Here is a 13,610-nt window from a genome sequence, read left to right on the forward strand (position 1 = left end):
TGGTTGGGGCATAGACTTGGATTACTGTGATATTGAATGGTTTGCCTTGGAAACGAACAGAGATCATTCTGTCGTTTTTGAGATTGCATCCAAGTACTGCATTTCAGACTCTTTTGTTGACCATAATGGCCACTCCGTTTCTTCTGAGGGATTCCTGCCCCCAGTAGTAGATACAATGTTCATCTGAGTTACATTCACCCATTCCAGTCCATTTCAGTTCGCTGATTCCTAGAATGTCGACATTCACTCTTGCCATCTCTTGTTTGACCACTTCCAATTTGCCTTGATTCATGGACCTGACATTCCAGGTTCCTATGCAATATTGCTCTTTACAGCATCAGACCTTGCTTCTGTGAGGGAAGTGTGGCTAAATAGTTCTTGTTTAGTTCTTTGCACTTTTCAGGTTCATTCTTTTAAAATGAACTGAAACACAATGAGCTACATTTGGTCTGTGTAGCTAGTAGTTCCCATCAGGTGTTGCAATGGTGCTCAAATATTGAAAAAATTTATTCATTTCATAAATGTGATTGTAGCACTCTTTCTTACAGTGTTCTAAGTGGCAAAGCAAAAAAAAAAAATGTGTCCTCCCATAACAGCATTTAATTAGCAATTATTTTAAAGGACATTCTTCTAGCTAACAGAAAGGAAAGAACTCTGTTAACATATATTGTAAAAACTTAATAAATGCTAAATGATGGTGGTCATCTCGTGTTCTAAAATTTTAGATTGAGATCTGTTCAGTTATTTTCTGTTTCCAATGGTACATTTCAAAACCTGGTTTTGCCATCTCAGTATGGAACTGTGAAAGCTGTGTGGAAAGAAGTAAATTGAATAAGATGTATGACACACATAATCACGATCTTCAGTGTTTCTATTTATCCTGTGTGTCTTTCTCCTATTTTCTTTTCACCACATTCAGGAAAAGAAAAAGGAATTTTGGAAGAAGAAAACATTGGGAAAAATGTTATTGTCTAATGCAGTTAATCACAGGGTGGAGTTTCATATCTTTTTTTTTTCTAACATTTTATCTCCCGCACTAAGCATTGGGCCTTTTGCATAGTAGCGCTCAATGGATATTTAGAGAAGAATGATTTGGGGAGAGGCACAAATGTATTTACCAGCCTGTTCCTGTGATCTAGTTTGAATCTGGAGAGTTTCTTTTTCATGGAGGCAGCTATATTTATGGAGTATTTTTTCTATATCTGTCTCCACTGCCTGTCAGGCATACCACACAAACAGTAGATTGGGAAAGTCAAGCCCTTGAGTCCATTTACAGCCTGAACTCTATTATGGGAGATCACTTGAGATGCCACAGTTTCTATACACAAAGTATTCTCAAATCATCTATGGTTAACCCAAATTTTAACTTTATGTCAGAATATCCCCAAGTTGAGCCGAAATTCAGAATGCTGCTGGGTCCACTCTTCTGGCACAAGCTCAGGTATCAGAGCCTGGGCCTTGTGTTTGGGGAACATAGGCCTTCAGCAGCTAGAACCATTCAAGTCCTTCCTCATTTTGTGTTGAATACAAAATACATGTAAACTCCAGAATTATACTCTTCAATACAGTAGCCATTACCCACAAGTGAATATTTAAATCTGAATTAATTTAAATTAAAACTAAAAATTCACTTCCCTGATTGCATTAGCCACATTTCAAGTGCTTAATAGCCATTTCTGGCTAGTGGCTGTCATATTGAACATTGCAAAATGTGAACATTTCCTTTATCACAGAAAGTTTTACTGAATAGCACTGCTCTAGAATATATCACTTATGTCATATTGCAGAAATTCTAAATTAGAAACCCAATTCTGCATTTATTTCCTAATCAACAAATCCTGGCTTTCAAATCTTTTTAAGTGTCTAAAGTTTCCCTGCTTAAATCTTTTTCTGAACAACAAATATAAAGAATATTTCCTAAAAAAGTCTCTGTGAAATGTACCAAAACAAAATAGAGACTAATATGTGAAACACAGAGTTAAATTTCTGAAATTCTGATTAAATGGGGAGAAGTTTCCATACAACTTGTAAAAAGTCTAAATTACAGATGGTTTATAAAGTATACTCTAATTAAAAATCTCAAACAAAAACCTGAAAGTGCTGCTGAATTAAAGTTCTACCAGACCTGATTTGACAAAAAATAGAGAATAATTTCTAATTCAAATACTATTGTATGCAAATTAGATGGAAATATGTTGATGGCAGAGATTCCTTTTCTTAAATTAACCTAACATTGCTCCCTGAGGTATTACTTCCATAAATTTCCTCCCACTGTAGCAATTGCCCTCACCCTTTCTAAATTACCTGCAGTCTGTATTAACAGAAATTAAATTAATGGGAACCTAGCACATAATATAACCATGAAAAGCAATAAACATATACAAGAAATGTTTATTTGGATAAAAATTATATATGTGGTAGTAAGTGTTTAAAAATAAATAAGCACCTATTTGCATACATAGAATTGCACAAAATTATTCTCTCTCTGAATCAGCATACAAATATCTCTAATATCAACTAAATATGCACTTAAATTCTGGTCCATAACAGCATCTTTTATTGAAGTGTGTATTTATACGTTGCTATAATGTAATTTCTCCTATGATCCCAGAACAGTGCACTTTGATAATAATCCAGATTCTTGTTGTCTTTCCAACTGAGTAAAAGTATTCTCTTTTTTTTTTCTACCCCAGAAGCTGTTCTGGAAGTGGAGCAGCATCTGAAGAGACGGAAACCAGCCCACACGTGCCACAGGGAGGCACAAGCAAGGACAGCGGTCCTCGATTCCGCAGGCGGGCCAAGTCTAAATGTAAGTGTGAGAAGCCATGGGGGGCACCGTGGCCTGGTGGCTGGTGGCCCACAGGCACTGTGGGTCCATCTGCAGAAGTCACTGTCTGTTCAGGGAGCACGGGGGCTGTTGGGGTGTCCAGCCTGCCTGCTTGTCCTATTTCCCACCCTCATCTCCACTGCAAAAGCCTTGAAACCATCGCTATGAATGCCAGGTTTTAAAATCCCTGAGAGTAAAATACATGTGCAGAGTGTGATTTGAGCTGATTTTTAAGCCCAGGCATGCTGAATAGAGTCTTAAAATAATCATTTCCATAGGACCTGACTAGGTATCCAAGTGTTCACCAGATGCTAGCAGCTAGATTTTGCAGAAGAAAATTGCTAACTTAAGCTTCTTTTCATGATTCAGCAGAGGGTTTTAAGTAATAAAAGATCTGGAGATTTGTAAAATAAATAATTCTAGCGCAAATGGGAAAATTAAAATAATCTTATCATCTCCCAGTCATGTCTGTATGTGCTTTTCTACCATTATCAAATTTCTCTTAATTGTGCCAATTTTTTTTTTTTCTGGCTGATACTTTATAGTTTAAAGTTATGAGTTGTAATGAAGAAATGATTCCTTTCAGATGACTGAAGTGACATGTACTAAATTTTCCTAAAGACAGTCTAGGATGTATGAAACAGTGCATGGTGTAACAAATATAGTTTTATTCATATGTAATATTGAACATATCAACAGTGAAAAATAATAACAGCATGATAGAATCTCTTTTATTCCTTAATAGATCTCTCAGTAGAAGCAATTAAAATATAAAGTAAATCATTAACTTTTGAACTTTGACAGAAAAAAATTCTATCCATTTCTGACAAGTAGACATTATCTCATAGTATCCACAGCCATCTCATGCTTATTACCCTTGCCTGGTCTTAAGTGTGACTTTTGGACACACAACTCAATGTTTCCTATTATTTAATAGTACAATGGCTTTTTATAGTCTATTTAATTTTATTTAGTAATTTAAAGAATGAAGAGTTAAGATTCCTCAGATTTTTGTGTTGTTGCTGAAGGTGCACTTGAACAAAAAGAAAAACACAGCATCTAGCCCTATACTTAATGCCACATGACCACATCCTCTCTAGAATGAATCTCTTCAGAGTTCCTGGAGAAATGCAAATACATTATTCATTTTCCTAATGTATCACATTTTTTACTGCAGGTACCCCTAATTATTTTGGCTGCATTCCATCAAGGCCAGATGTTAATTGAATGAAATATTTATAATGTAAAACCATTGAATAAAAAATATATGCTCACTTAAGCAACAGGTTGTAGAACTCAAGCCAATCACATATTTTGGAGAAGCTGAAGAAGGAGGCATGATGTGGGTTACATTCATAATGTCAGGGTAAGGTTCTGAACTCAACCCAGAGAAACTTGATAATTGTTGGAACCAACCAAAGCTCGGCTACTTCTGGATTTGTTGTAACAAAATCTTGCTGCCAAAGGCATTGATGGGTTCACACAGTGAAAAATCACAATAACAATGTTCAAGTAAATCAAAAAAATACAGAAGGTGGTTATTATAGGGAAGAGGAAAGGAAAGTTATAAAGTTATGATGGAAATATCAAAAATACATTTTTTTGAACTTTTAAAAAATTTAACTTTGTTTCCAAACTAGGGTGCAAAAGCAAGAAAATGTAGTTTGTTCAATAAATGGTTTCACTCAGTGATCAACAGCAATCATTCAACAAGTGAAAATAAAAATTATATTTATTCAGTGTAGCCATCAGTTCAGGCAGAACGGAAGCTTATAATAGTTTTCTAGTAAAAAAAATAATAATAACCAGACAAAAGTCATTTTTAAGAAGGAATTTTGACTGAAAAGGAAATAAAGAACTTTTTGAGTGCATTCTTCTCAGCAAAAATGAACTTGGCTTATGCTTAAGTATATTTAGTCATTTCACATAGTATAAAGCTAAATATTTTATGTGGTTTTTAAGTTCTAGGAAGAAATTCATGGAAACAAATGTAGAAAATGACCCTAAAATTTTAAATATGAAAACTGTAATAGACTTACAATTAGGGAAATAGATCATAATAACTAATCCGCTATGTGTCCTCCAAAAGTAAAGAACATAACTTTTTAAATTATTTTTTGGAAAATCTGGAATTTTATTTCTGATCATCTTTATATCTTCTGAAAATATAGATTCCTGAATCATATATCATAGAAAGTTTGTTAGGCTCCATATTTTTCCTCAAGTTTGAAGACTGTATTTCTGAGTGACGATTATCGTAGAAACAAAGTCCATTTGTTCCCTAAAAATACTCGATGTGTCTTACGCACAGTAAGCACCAAATAATATGGTGAAGTGAACTAAATTATTTCCACTTTCTGTTCAGAGATTAATGTGTCTCTTGGACTCACACTACAGAGGTGGTGTCTCACACATGTGAATTAATGAGTTACATCTGTAACCAAAAATATCCATGGAAAACCTGATAAATTGATCCATATCTGTTTTATTAATCAAGCCCAGTACAGAAGGGTTTTCTTGTGGTTATACTATATTTTGGAGATAAATAGAGTGGGGAAACCACAGGTCAATTTAGAAGTTGTTTGAAACACTGAAGAACGTATGGTTCTATTACATGACAGTAATAAAGTCAGTCCTTGATGGCTGTAGTGCTGATATATAAGTATTATAAATATTCTGAATGTATAATTTTACTGAAGAACATATGACAGTGTCCAAGAAGACCCTAACCATCTAATATGTAATTTATTTCTTGTTGCCACTCTCTTCCTTCCTAATTTTTTTTAAATAAAGTTAGCATGTCTTGAACAGCCTTTAGTTGAAGCAGATGGCTAGAAATCAGAAGTCCCAGATTCTATCCTTGATTCTCCTACCAACTGGGAATGTGGCCCTGGGCAAGTCATGAGAGTAAATCTACAATAAAAGAGAGCTATAATGCCTTACATATGCCTGGTGCTTTATGATCTTACACAGCATTTTTGAATACAATATATTATTTAAATCTTCCTCACAGCATCCTAAGAGGAGTTTGGCAGTTATTAACAATCCCTGTTATAGAGAGTAGAAATCTGAGACCCAGAGACACTAAATCACTTCTCATCTCAATATCAAATGTCAGGGCCAGAAACAGACATATATGATGATTCCACACTGGTCTTTGTCTCCTTTCCCATGCACCACACTACCTTGCTGCAGTACCTCCAAAGCTGAACTGTCCAGTATGGAGCCATGAGCCATAGGTGGTGATACAATACTTGAAGTGTGGCTAGTCCCAACCGAGACATACACTGGGTATAAAATACAGTATTTCTAAGACCTTGAACAAAAAAATCAGAGTGTAAACTATCTCATTAATATTTTTACATTGATTCCACATTAAAATAATATTTTTATATCTTCATTTCAATAAACTGTATGATTAAAATTAATCTCACCTGTCCCCTTAACTTCTTGAATGTGGCTGTTAGAAAATGTCGAGTCACATACATGGCTCACAGTGCTTCTGTTGGTCAGAGCTGGACTGAGGATTTTCTTGTTCAGAGCCCACAGGGTGGACTTCACGGTCCTGGACTTCTTTATACACCTGCCATGATGTGGCTGAGACTAATTTCCAAAAATTCTGTCAAACACAGAGCGGTATAGATTTGGAGTAATGATTTAGTCATTCTCACCCATCTTCCACAGGCAGGGAAAAAGTCAGACTTTATTAGTCGATGCCTCAAATTGCTCATTTATTAAAAGGCCTCATTTTATACTTGCCGAATGTTTGGAAAGCTTAGAGTAAACATACCTTGGAAAGAAGTATAAACTATATTTATGGCTCTGAAGCACAGCTTATTTTTAAATGGGTTCCCATTAACATTATGAGTGAATGAGACACTGGGCGATTAGGTGATACAAGTAATGCAAAATAATAATGATATATAAATTTATTATAAAATGTAGTATATTTTATTCCTCCTATCAACTCTTTAAGATATTTTATATATAATCCCTAAAGAAGTAGCTTATTTCTGTTTTGAAAAATCTAAGTGAAAGTCCTCAGGAAAAATGGTAAATTAAAATTTCTTATTTAGCAGAAAAATACATATAGTAAAAATAAACCAAAATAGCTCAAATTATTGAAAACTAACATCTATTTGGTATTTATTATGTAGCCTTGGGCACTATATTAAGAGTTAAACCAAGATTATCTCCTTTAGAGATATGAAAATTAGCAACAACGAGAAGAAACAGAGTTCTTAAGTATTACTTCCTCTTACTTCCATGCTGTTTGAAGTCACAATATGAGCTATAGAGACAATATTAGAATATAAGGTAATGTTGAGTAATAAGATCAAAAATCAGCATTCAAAGAGGGCACAAGGGAGTAGAACATGTTTCTGAAAAATAGTTGTTATTGTTTGGTCACTAAGTTGTGTCCAACTCTTGGAGACCCCATGGACTGTAGCCCCCGAGGCTCCTCTGTCCATGGGGTTTCCCAGGCAAGAATACGGGAGTGGGTTGCCATGCCCTTCTCCAGGGGATCTTCCCGACCCAGGGATCGAACCACATTTCCTGCTTTGCACCAGGGAAGCCTTTTGAAACATACATACTTATAAACAAGATTATATGAAGGAGGAATTACTCTTCACTTTCTAAAGGTTTCTTAATGGTACAATAGAAATCTTTACAACAACGTTCTCCAAGGTGTTAAAATTTACCTATTATTTACAAAGCAAAGGTCCCATTTAAACAAAATATAACTATATGAGTTTCAGAGATTTGTTTTCCTCTAGGCGTTATAACCACTTGAAGCATTCAACCTTAAATATTTTCTGGAAAAATAAGAAATGAATATAAACAAACTAAAAGGGGGTCTAAAGCAAAATGGCACTGAAAATCACAAAACAGTGAAAACTAAAGGTTTTAAGTTTTTATACAATAAAAATAAAATGCTACCTTTGAAGTCTGACAATAAAAATTGTCTATGTAAGCTAATAACATAGAATATTTTTTAAGATTTCAAATTGTTACCAATTTCTTAATGTTCATGCTTACCTGAAGTGAAATAAAAACAGTAACACTAGCCAAGTCTGGGTAGCAGAATTTTAGATATTTCTGTCCTTATTTATACTTTTTTATAATAATTCTTGAATAAACATGTACTGCTTTTATAATAGGTGAAAAGAAAAGTTGTAATCAACTCCAAAAATGACTGCAAATAAGAAAAACAAAATTATCTTGGTGAGAGGCTGGTGTAAAATGCAAATTTTGTTCTCAACCATAAAATTGTAAAATAATTATATATTTTATAGGTTCTTCTTTTGAGGCATTGTTGCCCTTCCTTTGATTCAAAATAAAACATCCTGTGAACTATTTTTCAGTTTCTCTAGATAGTGAAGGTAAAAGCTAGGTTGGATTTTCTAGATTTTCTTAAGAAAGCAGTTTCCCCTCAGCTGTGTACATGAGTATAAAGATCAAGGTTGTAATATGTGCACTTAAAGCTCAAAGTTGTTATTACAGCAACCAGAAAACCAGAGCATCATGAAAAGCGCACCTCTTCTATAAAACAAACTGGCTATCAGTCATTTCTAATGGTGTCTACCAGCTGGACTTAGTCTTAGACCTTGAGATGTGTAAAACGTCATGTGAGAATATGTTATACAATCATATCTCTGAGCAGGATAGTGATCATAGTGATCCTAAAAATAGTGAAATACAGAGCTGTTTTAGGCTTCCATTTCAAGTATTCATAGAGAAATAGTTGGTCAGCTAACTTCTTTTATAACAACAACACTAAAATTTAACTGCAAAGAAAACTCAGAAATGAGTTCCTTCTGCCATTTAATCATTAAATTGTAAATCCACAGACCATTAGTGCTGAAAGGGGCCTTCTAGATTATCTCATCTATTACCAACATTCTACAGATGAGAAAACTAAGGAGCATAAGAATTGTTTTCTCAGGAAAAAATGAAATTACTGAAAAATATCCCAAAGTATCTAGGAATTTCTGGAAGCTTACCTAAGAAAGGGGAGAAGAAAATGGCAACCCACTCCAGTGTTCTTGCCTGGAGAATCCCAAGGACAGAGGAGCCTGGTGGGCTGCCGTCTATGGGGTTGCACAGAGTCGGACTCAACTGAAGCGACTTAGCAGCAGCAGCAGCACCTAAGAAAGGCTAGGTATTTCAAATGCTACCAGAACTTGATAGTTTAGTTGTGGCTATTCCTGTGCAAGAAAGAAAATATACTAATGTTGACTAATATTCATATCATATGTTAAAAGCACATTTCCAGTGAATCCCTATAAAGTAAAAACCAAAAGCATAACAAAGCCAATGATTTCAGACCAGATCCCTCACTCCTTACTCAGCTTCCTCTCTTCTGTGAGTTAAATAATTGAAAGAAACTTTCTTTGCCACTTTTCAGATACAAATTATTTGTTACCATGAGAAATTGGCTACTCCCACAATTACTGGTAGATCAAAAAATAATGGAACATTCACTCCTAGAGTTTAAAAAGAGTGTAAAAATCCTCCTGATTTTATGCATTTACGAAAGAATGCTTATAATAAAATTGTATGTATTAAAAACATATTCCTCATCCCCCTCCTAAAAAAAATACATACTAGACATTACGGAGATTCTCCTGGAACAAGTAAATATTAAGGCTCTTTTTTCTAAATTTGTCTAAGAAACTGAAATAGTAACACTTGATTGTAAGGAAAATACAACAGTGCATGCAATCCTACTGTCATCCATAAAATGGGAATAGGAGTAGATTCTCACAGAGCTGTTTAAGGATTAAGTCAATAATAGATGTAAAATGCTTAGTACAGTGTGTGGAACATAGTTAACATTCGCTCAGTGTCAGATAGTAGTCACCGTACAGATGTTACTTACAACACACTAGCTCCTCCACACACACCTTTCCCCTCAAGCAAACCAAACTCCTGAGATCCCCTCTTGTTTTCATGGCCCCATGTCCTCACGCATGCTGCCGCCTCTTTCCAACATGTCCTTTCCCTACTTCCTCTGGCGGAAGCTTCAGCTCTGAAACTTCCTGCTCTTACTTGTCTCCCCTCCTCCCTGTGCCTGACTTAGTTGCTTTCACTCATTTCCCAAGGTGCCCTGTAATATGCCTCTTCTAGCGATTGAATCGTGACTTTTTTTTAAACTTGATTTCTCTCCTCTAACACACACACGTACGCACTAAACTGGAAATGCGTCACACTCAATGCATTGCACACACATTTTTGTATCCCTATGCTGCTGCTGCTGCTAAGTCGCTTCAGTCGTGCCCAACTCTGTGTGACCCCATAGATGGCAGCCCACCAGGCTCCCCCGTCCCTGGGATTCTCCAGGCAAGAACACTGGAGTGGGTTGCCATTTCCTTCTCCAATGCATGAAAGTGAAAAGTCAAAGTGAAGTCGCTCAGTTATGTCCGACCCTTAGCGACCCCATGGACTGCAGCCTACCACGCTCCTCCGTCCATGGGATTTTCCAGGCAATAGTACTGAAGTGGGGTGCCATTGCCTTCTCCATGTATCCCTATAGAAACATCTATTTAAATGAATGAACTAACACCTGTGTAAATATACAAGTGGCTTTTTTTTCTTCATAAGTAACTATGAGGCTAGAATGTGTATCTTGTGACCTCAGTTTTGAAGGGGAAAGAGGGTGAAGCATGTCATGGGAAAAGTTGGGGGACACAACTCCACAGCCCTGGTCCTGCCCCAAGACTAACCCTGTGGTCTTCAGCGAGTCATTTAACTCTCTGGGCTCACTCTCCTTAGTAGAATGAATGAATTGGGCAAAATGGTCTCTGAGGCAAAAGTTGGTCTCAGTGCCAACTTTTAAGTGATGCTAAATATTGATTCATCTCAGTGGTTCTCGAACTTTAGCAGAGATCAGAATCATCAGGTGGGCTTATGAAAATACTGATTCCTGGTCAGCGGGTCTGAGAGGGAGCCCCAGAATTTGCATATCTAGCAAGTTCCCAGGTGACGCTGAGGCTGCTATGTGTGTGGTGGGGGGTGTCCCACACTTTGAAGACCAGTGATTAATCTTCTTAACACAGGATATCCTGACACTGTCCGCCACCTGGCAGAGAGCAAGTTCACGGTAGGGTGAAAGCAAGGAAACCCAGGCTTCTGGGAAGCTGCCATCAGGAAGGTTGGGTGCCTGTGGGTGCGTTCCAAGAGTGGCCACGGAAGGCAGACTTTGCTGACCGTAACAATTCTGTTAAAGGGCCAACTTGTGGGGAAGGGGCAGCCGGAGATGACAATGCTGCCCTGCACAGAAAACAAATTCCAGGGTTTGATCCATCTGTTAAAACCGACTTCTTCTCAAGTCATAGTGGATCACAGTCGCCATCTAGTGATAACTTTGAGTTACTGCATCTAGAGACTACAGAAATAAGTGATGCTTTCATTGGGAAACTATTTTTACAAAAGTGTTTAAGATGAGAACTTCTGAGAACAAACTCTAATGTACGCTGGTCTTGTCTTCATTTGTACCTAGGCACTATAGAAATAAACAGGTACATATCACTATGTGCTAGGCACTGTTCTAACACTACATCTGTGGTTCAGTTATTCACAGCAACGGAGTAACAATTATTATGCCCACTTTATAGACAGGAACTATAGCTACAGATATGCAAAGAAATTAAGCTTGCCTGAGGCTGCCCAACCAGTGGAGTGGTAGAGCTGGGATTGAACCTAAACAGTTGCTGGAGAGATACTGCTCTAGCCAGTCTCTCTTATATCAGCCATTTAAATACACAGGTAGTGGAAACAATTGATACCCGTACAGTAGCCCCACCTTTATCATGGTTTTGTTTTCTGCGGTTTGTTACAGTCAATAACCATCTGAAAACATCAAATGGAAAATTCCAGAAATAAACAATTCATAATAAGCTTTACATCGCATGCCATTCTGAGTAGCATGATGAAATCTTGTGCCTTCTTGCCCCAACCCACCCAAGATAGTATTAATATCATCCCTTTGCCCCATTAGTTAGTCATTTAGGAGCCGGTTCAGTTATCAGATCAACCATGGTGGTATCTCAGTGCTGTGTTCAAGTCACACTTACTTTACCTAATAATGACCTCAAAGCCCCAGAGCAGTTATACTGGTAATTAGGATATGCCTAAGCCTTGCAGGCCACAGTCCATGGGGTCACAAAGAGTCAGACACAACTGAGCAACTAAGCACAGCACAAGAGGAGCTATAAAGTGTTTCTTCTAAATGATAAAGGGGAAGTTCTTGACTTCATAAGGAAAAAAGAAAAACATGCTGAGGCTGCTAAGATCTACAGTAAAAACAAAGTTTCTATCTATGAAATTGTGAAGAAGAAAAAAGAAAACCATGCAAGTTTTGCAGTCACATTATAAACTATAAAAATTATGGCTCCAGTGTGTGATAAGTACTTAATTAAAATGGAAAAGACATTAACTTTGTACAATAAGATATTTTGAGAGAGAGACCACATTTACATAACTTTCATTATACCATATTGTTATAATTGTTCTATTTTGTTATTACTGTTAATCTCTTACTGTGATTAATTTATAAATTAAATTTTATCATAGGTATATAGGTATAGGAAAAAACATAGTACATAGGGCTTGGTACTATCCAAGGTTTCAAGCATCCAGTGGGGTCTTGTACTGTATCCCCCACAGATAAGGGGGTACTGCTATGAACAGTTACCAGCTCCCAGATATGGGTTTGAAACTTTTATAAAATATATATTGAAGCATTTAATTTTTTCAATTCTTCCAAATGAAATCAGCTTATGTGGAATAACTAAAGAAATGTTTCTACCTACAAAAGATACCACAATGCAAAAAAAAAAAAAAAAAATGAGAACCAACTTGGAATCAACTTCAAACTTGCTCTGCAACTTTGGTCAGGATGCTTAACCTCTCTGGGCCCTGCTTCCTTCATCTATGAAGTAGAAAACGTGAAAATGTAATTTACACAGCTGGAAGTTCTTTAAAGCTAGATTACATTTTTGAGACACTACTCAACTTATCCAGTGACTGTGGTCATGAGAACAAATAGGGAGACAATGGGTAGTAACCAAACTGGTTTTTCTCAAATTGTCCTGCACACAGGAAAGGCAAGAGGACAGCAAGTTTGATCTCCTGGTCTGTTATGCAGAAGTGCTAGAGGTAATAATGACACTCGCAGTGAATGCACAGAAGTAAAGAGCTCAGTGGTGGAGGTCTGTGTTTCATTTTTCTTCCTGGGCGCTGCCCTCAGCCTGTATACCTGAACGCTACTCCGCTGTGTGTCCCTGCCTTCCAAGAGTCCTCACGAAAGCACTTTTGCAGAAAAGTTGAATCTTTGCTGGTGGATTGAGGTCTAACTCCCCTCACTCCAGACTTCTTTTATCAGAGATTTCCTGGATTTAAAAGCCTGGTCGCTGCTAATCCTTTTAACTCCCTAAGACTTCTCACTTACCAAAGCATGTCTAACCTCAATAACTACAAGATCGTTATCAAACCAAAATATTGACACTAGTGGTACAGAGATACAAATGCTGGCCATTGCTTGGTGCTCAGTTCTGACTGGATAGAGAAATGAATACTTCCAGCACCTGATACAGGATCTTTTGGACAGAACATGTGAATGTAATTATGTATTACAATGTACATACTTTCCCTTCAAAGAGCTCAGGTTCTATAAGGTTACTTCTAAAATAAAGATACTCAAAATAAGGTGAGGTAATGGTGCCTAAGTAATAAGGACTCATGATAAGTCTTTATGGAGAGATCCTAAAACTTGCTGATA

The 13,610-nt window shown here is 36.7% G+C and overlaps 1 protein-coding gene across 1 annotated transcript in view; it reads left to right on the forward strand.

The window, feature by feature from the left end:
• COL8A1 (collagen, type VIII, alpha 1) overlaps positions 1–13,610 on the forward strand; it is a 171,371-nt gene that overhangs the window by 105,729 nt on the left and 52,032 nt on the right. Inside the window, exon 2 of the mRNA XM_010841938.1 lies at positions 2,694–2,809. The gene's annotated coding sequence lies outside the window, so the exon portion shown is untranslated. The remainder of the gene's footprint in view (positions 1–2,693; positions 2,810–13,610) is intronic.

This window comes from Bison bison, unplaced genomic scaffold (genome assembly GCF_000754665.1).
Source record: "Bison bison bison isolate TAMUID 2011002044 unplaced genomic scaffold, Bison_UMD1.0 scf7180017864168, whole genome shotgun sequence".
NCBI classification, from domain to species: domain Eukaryota; kingdom Metazoa; phylum Chordata; class Mammalia; order Artiodactyla; family Bovidae; genus Bison; species Bison bison.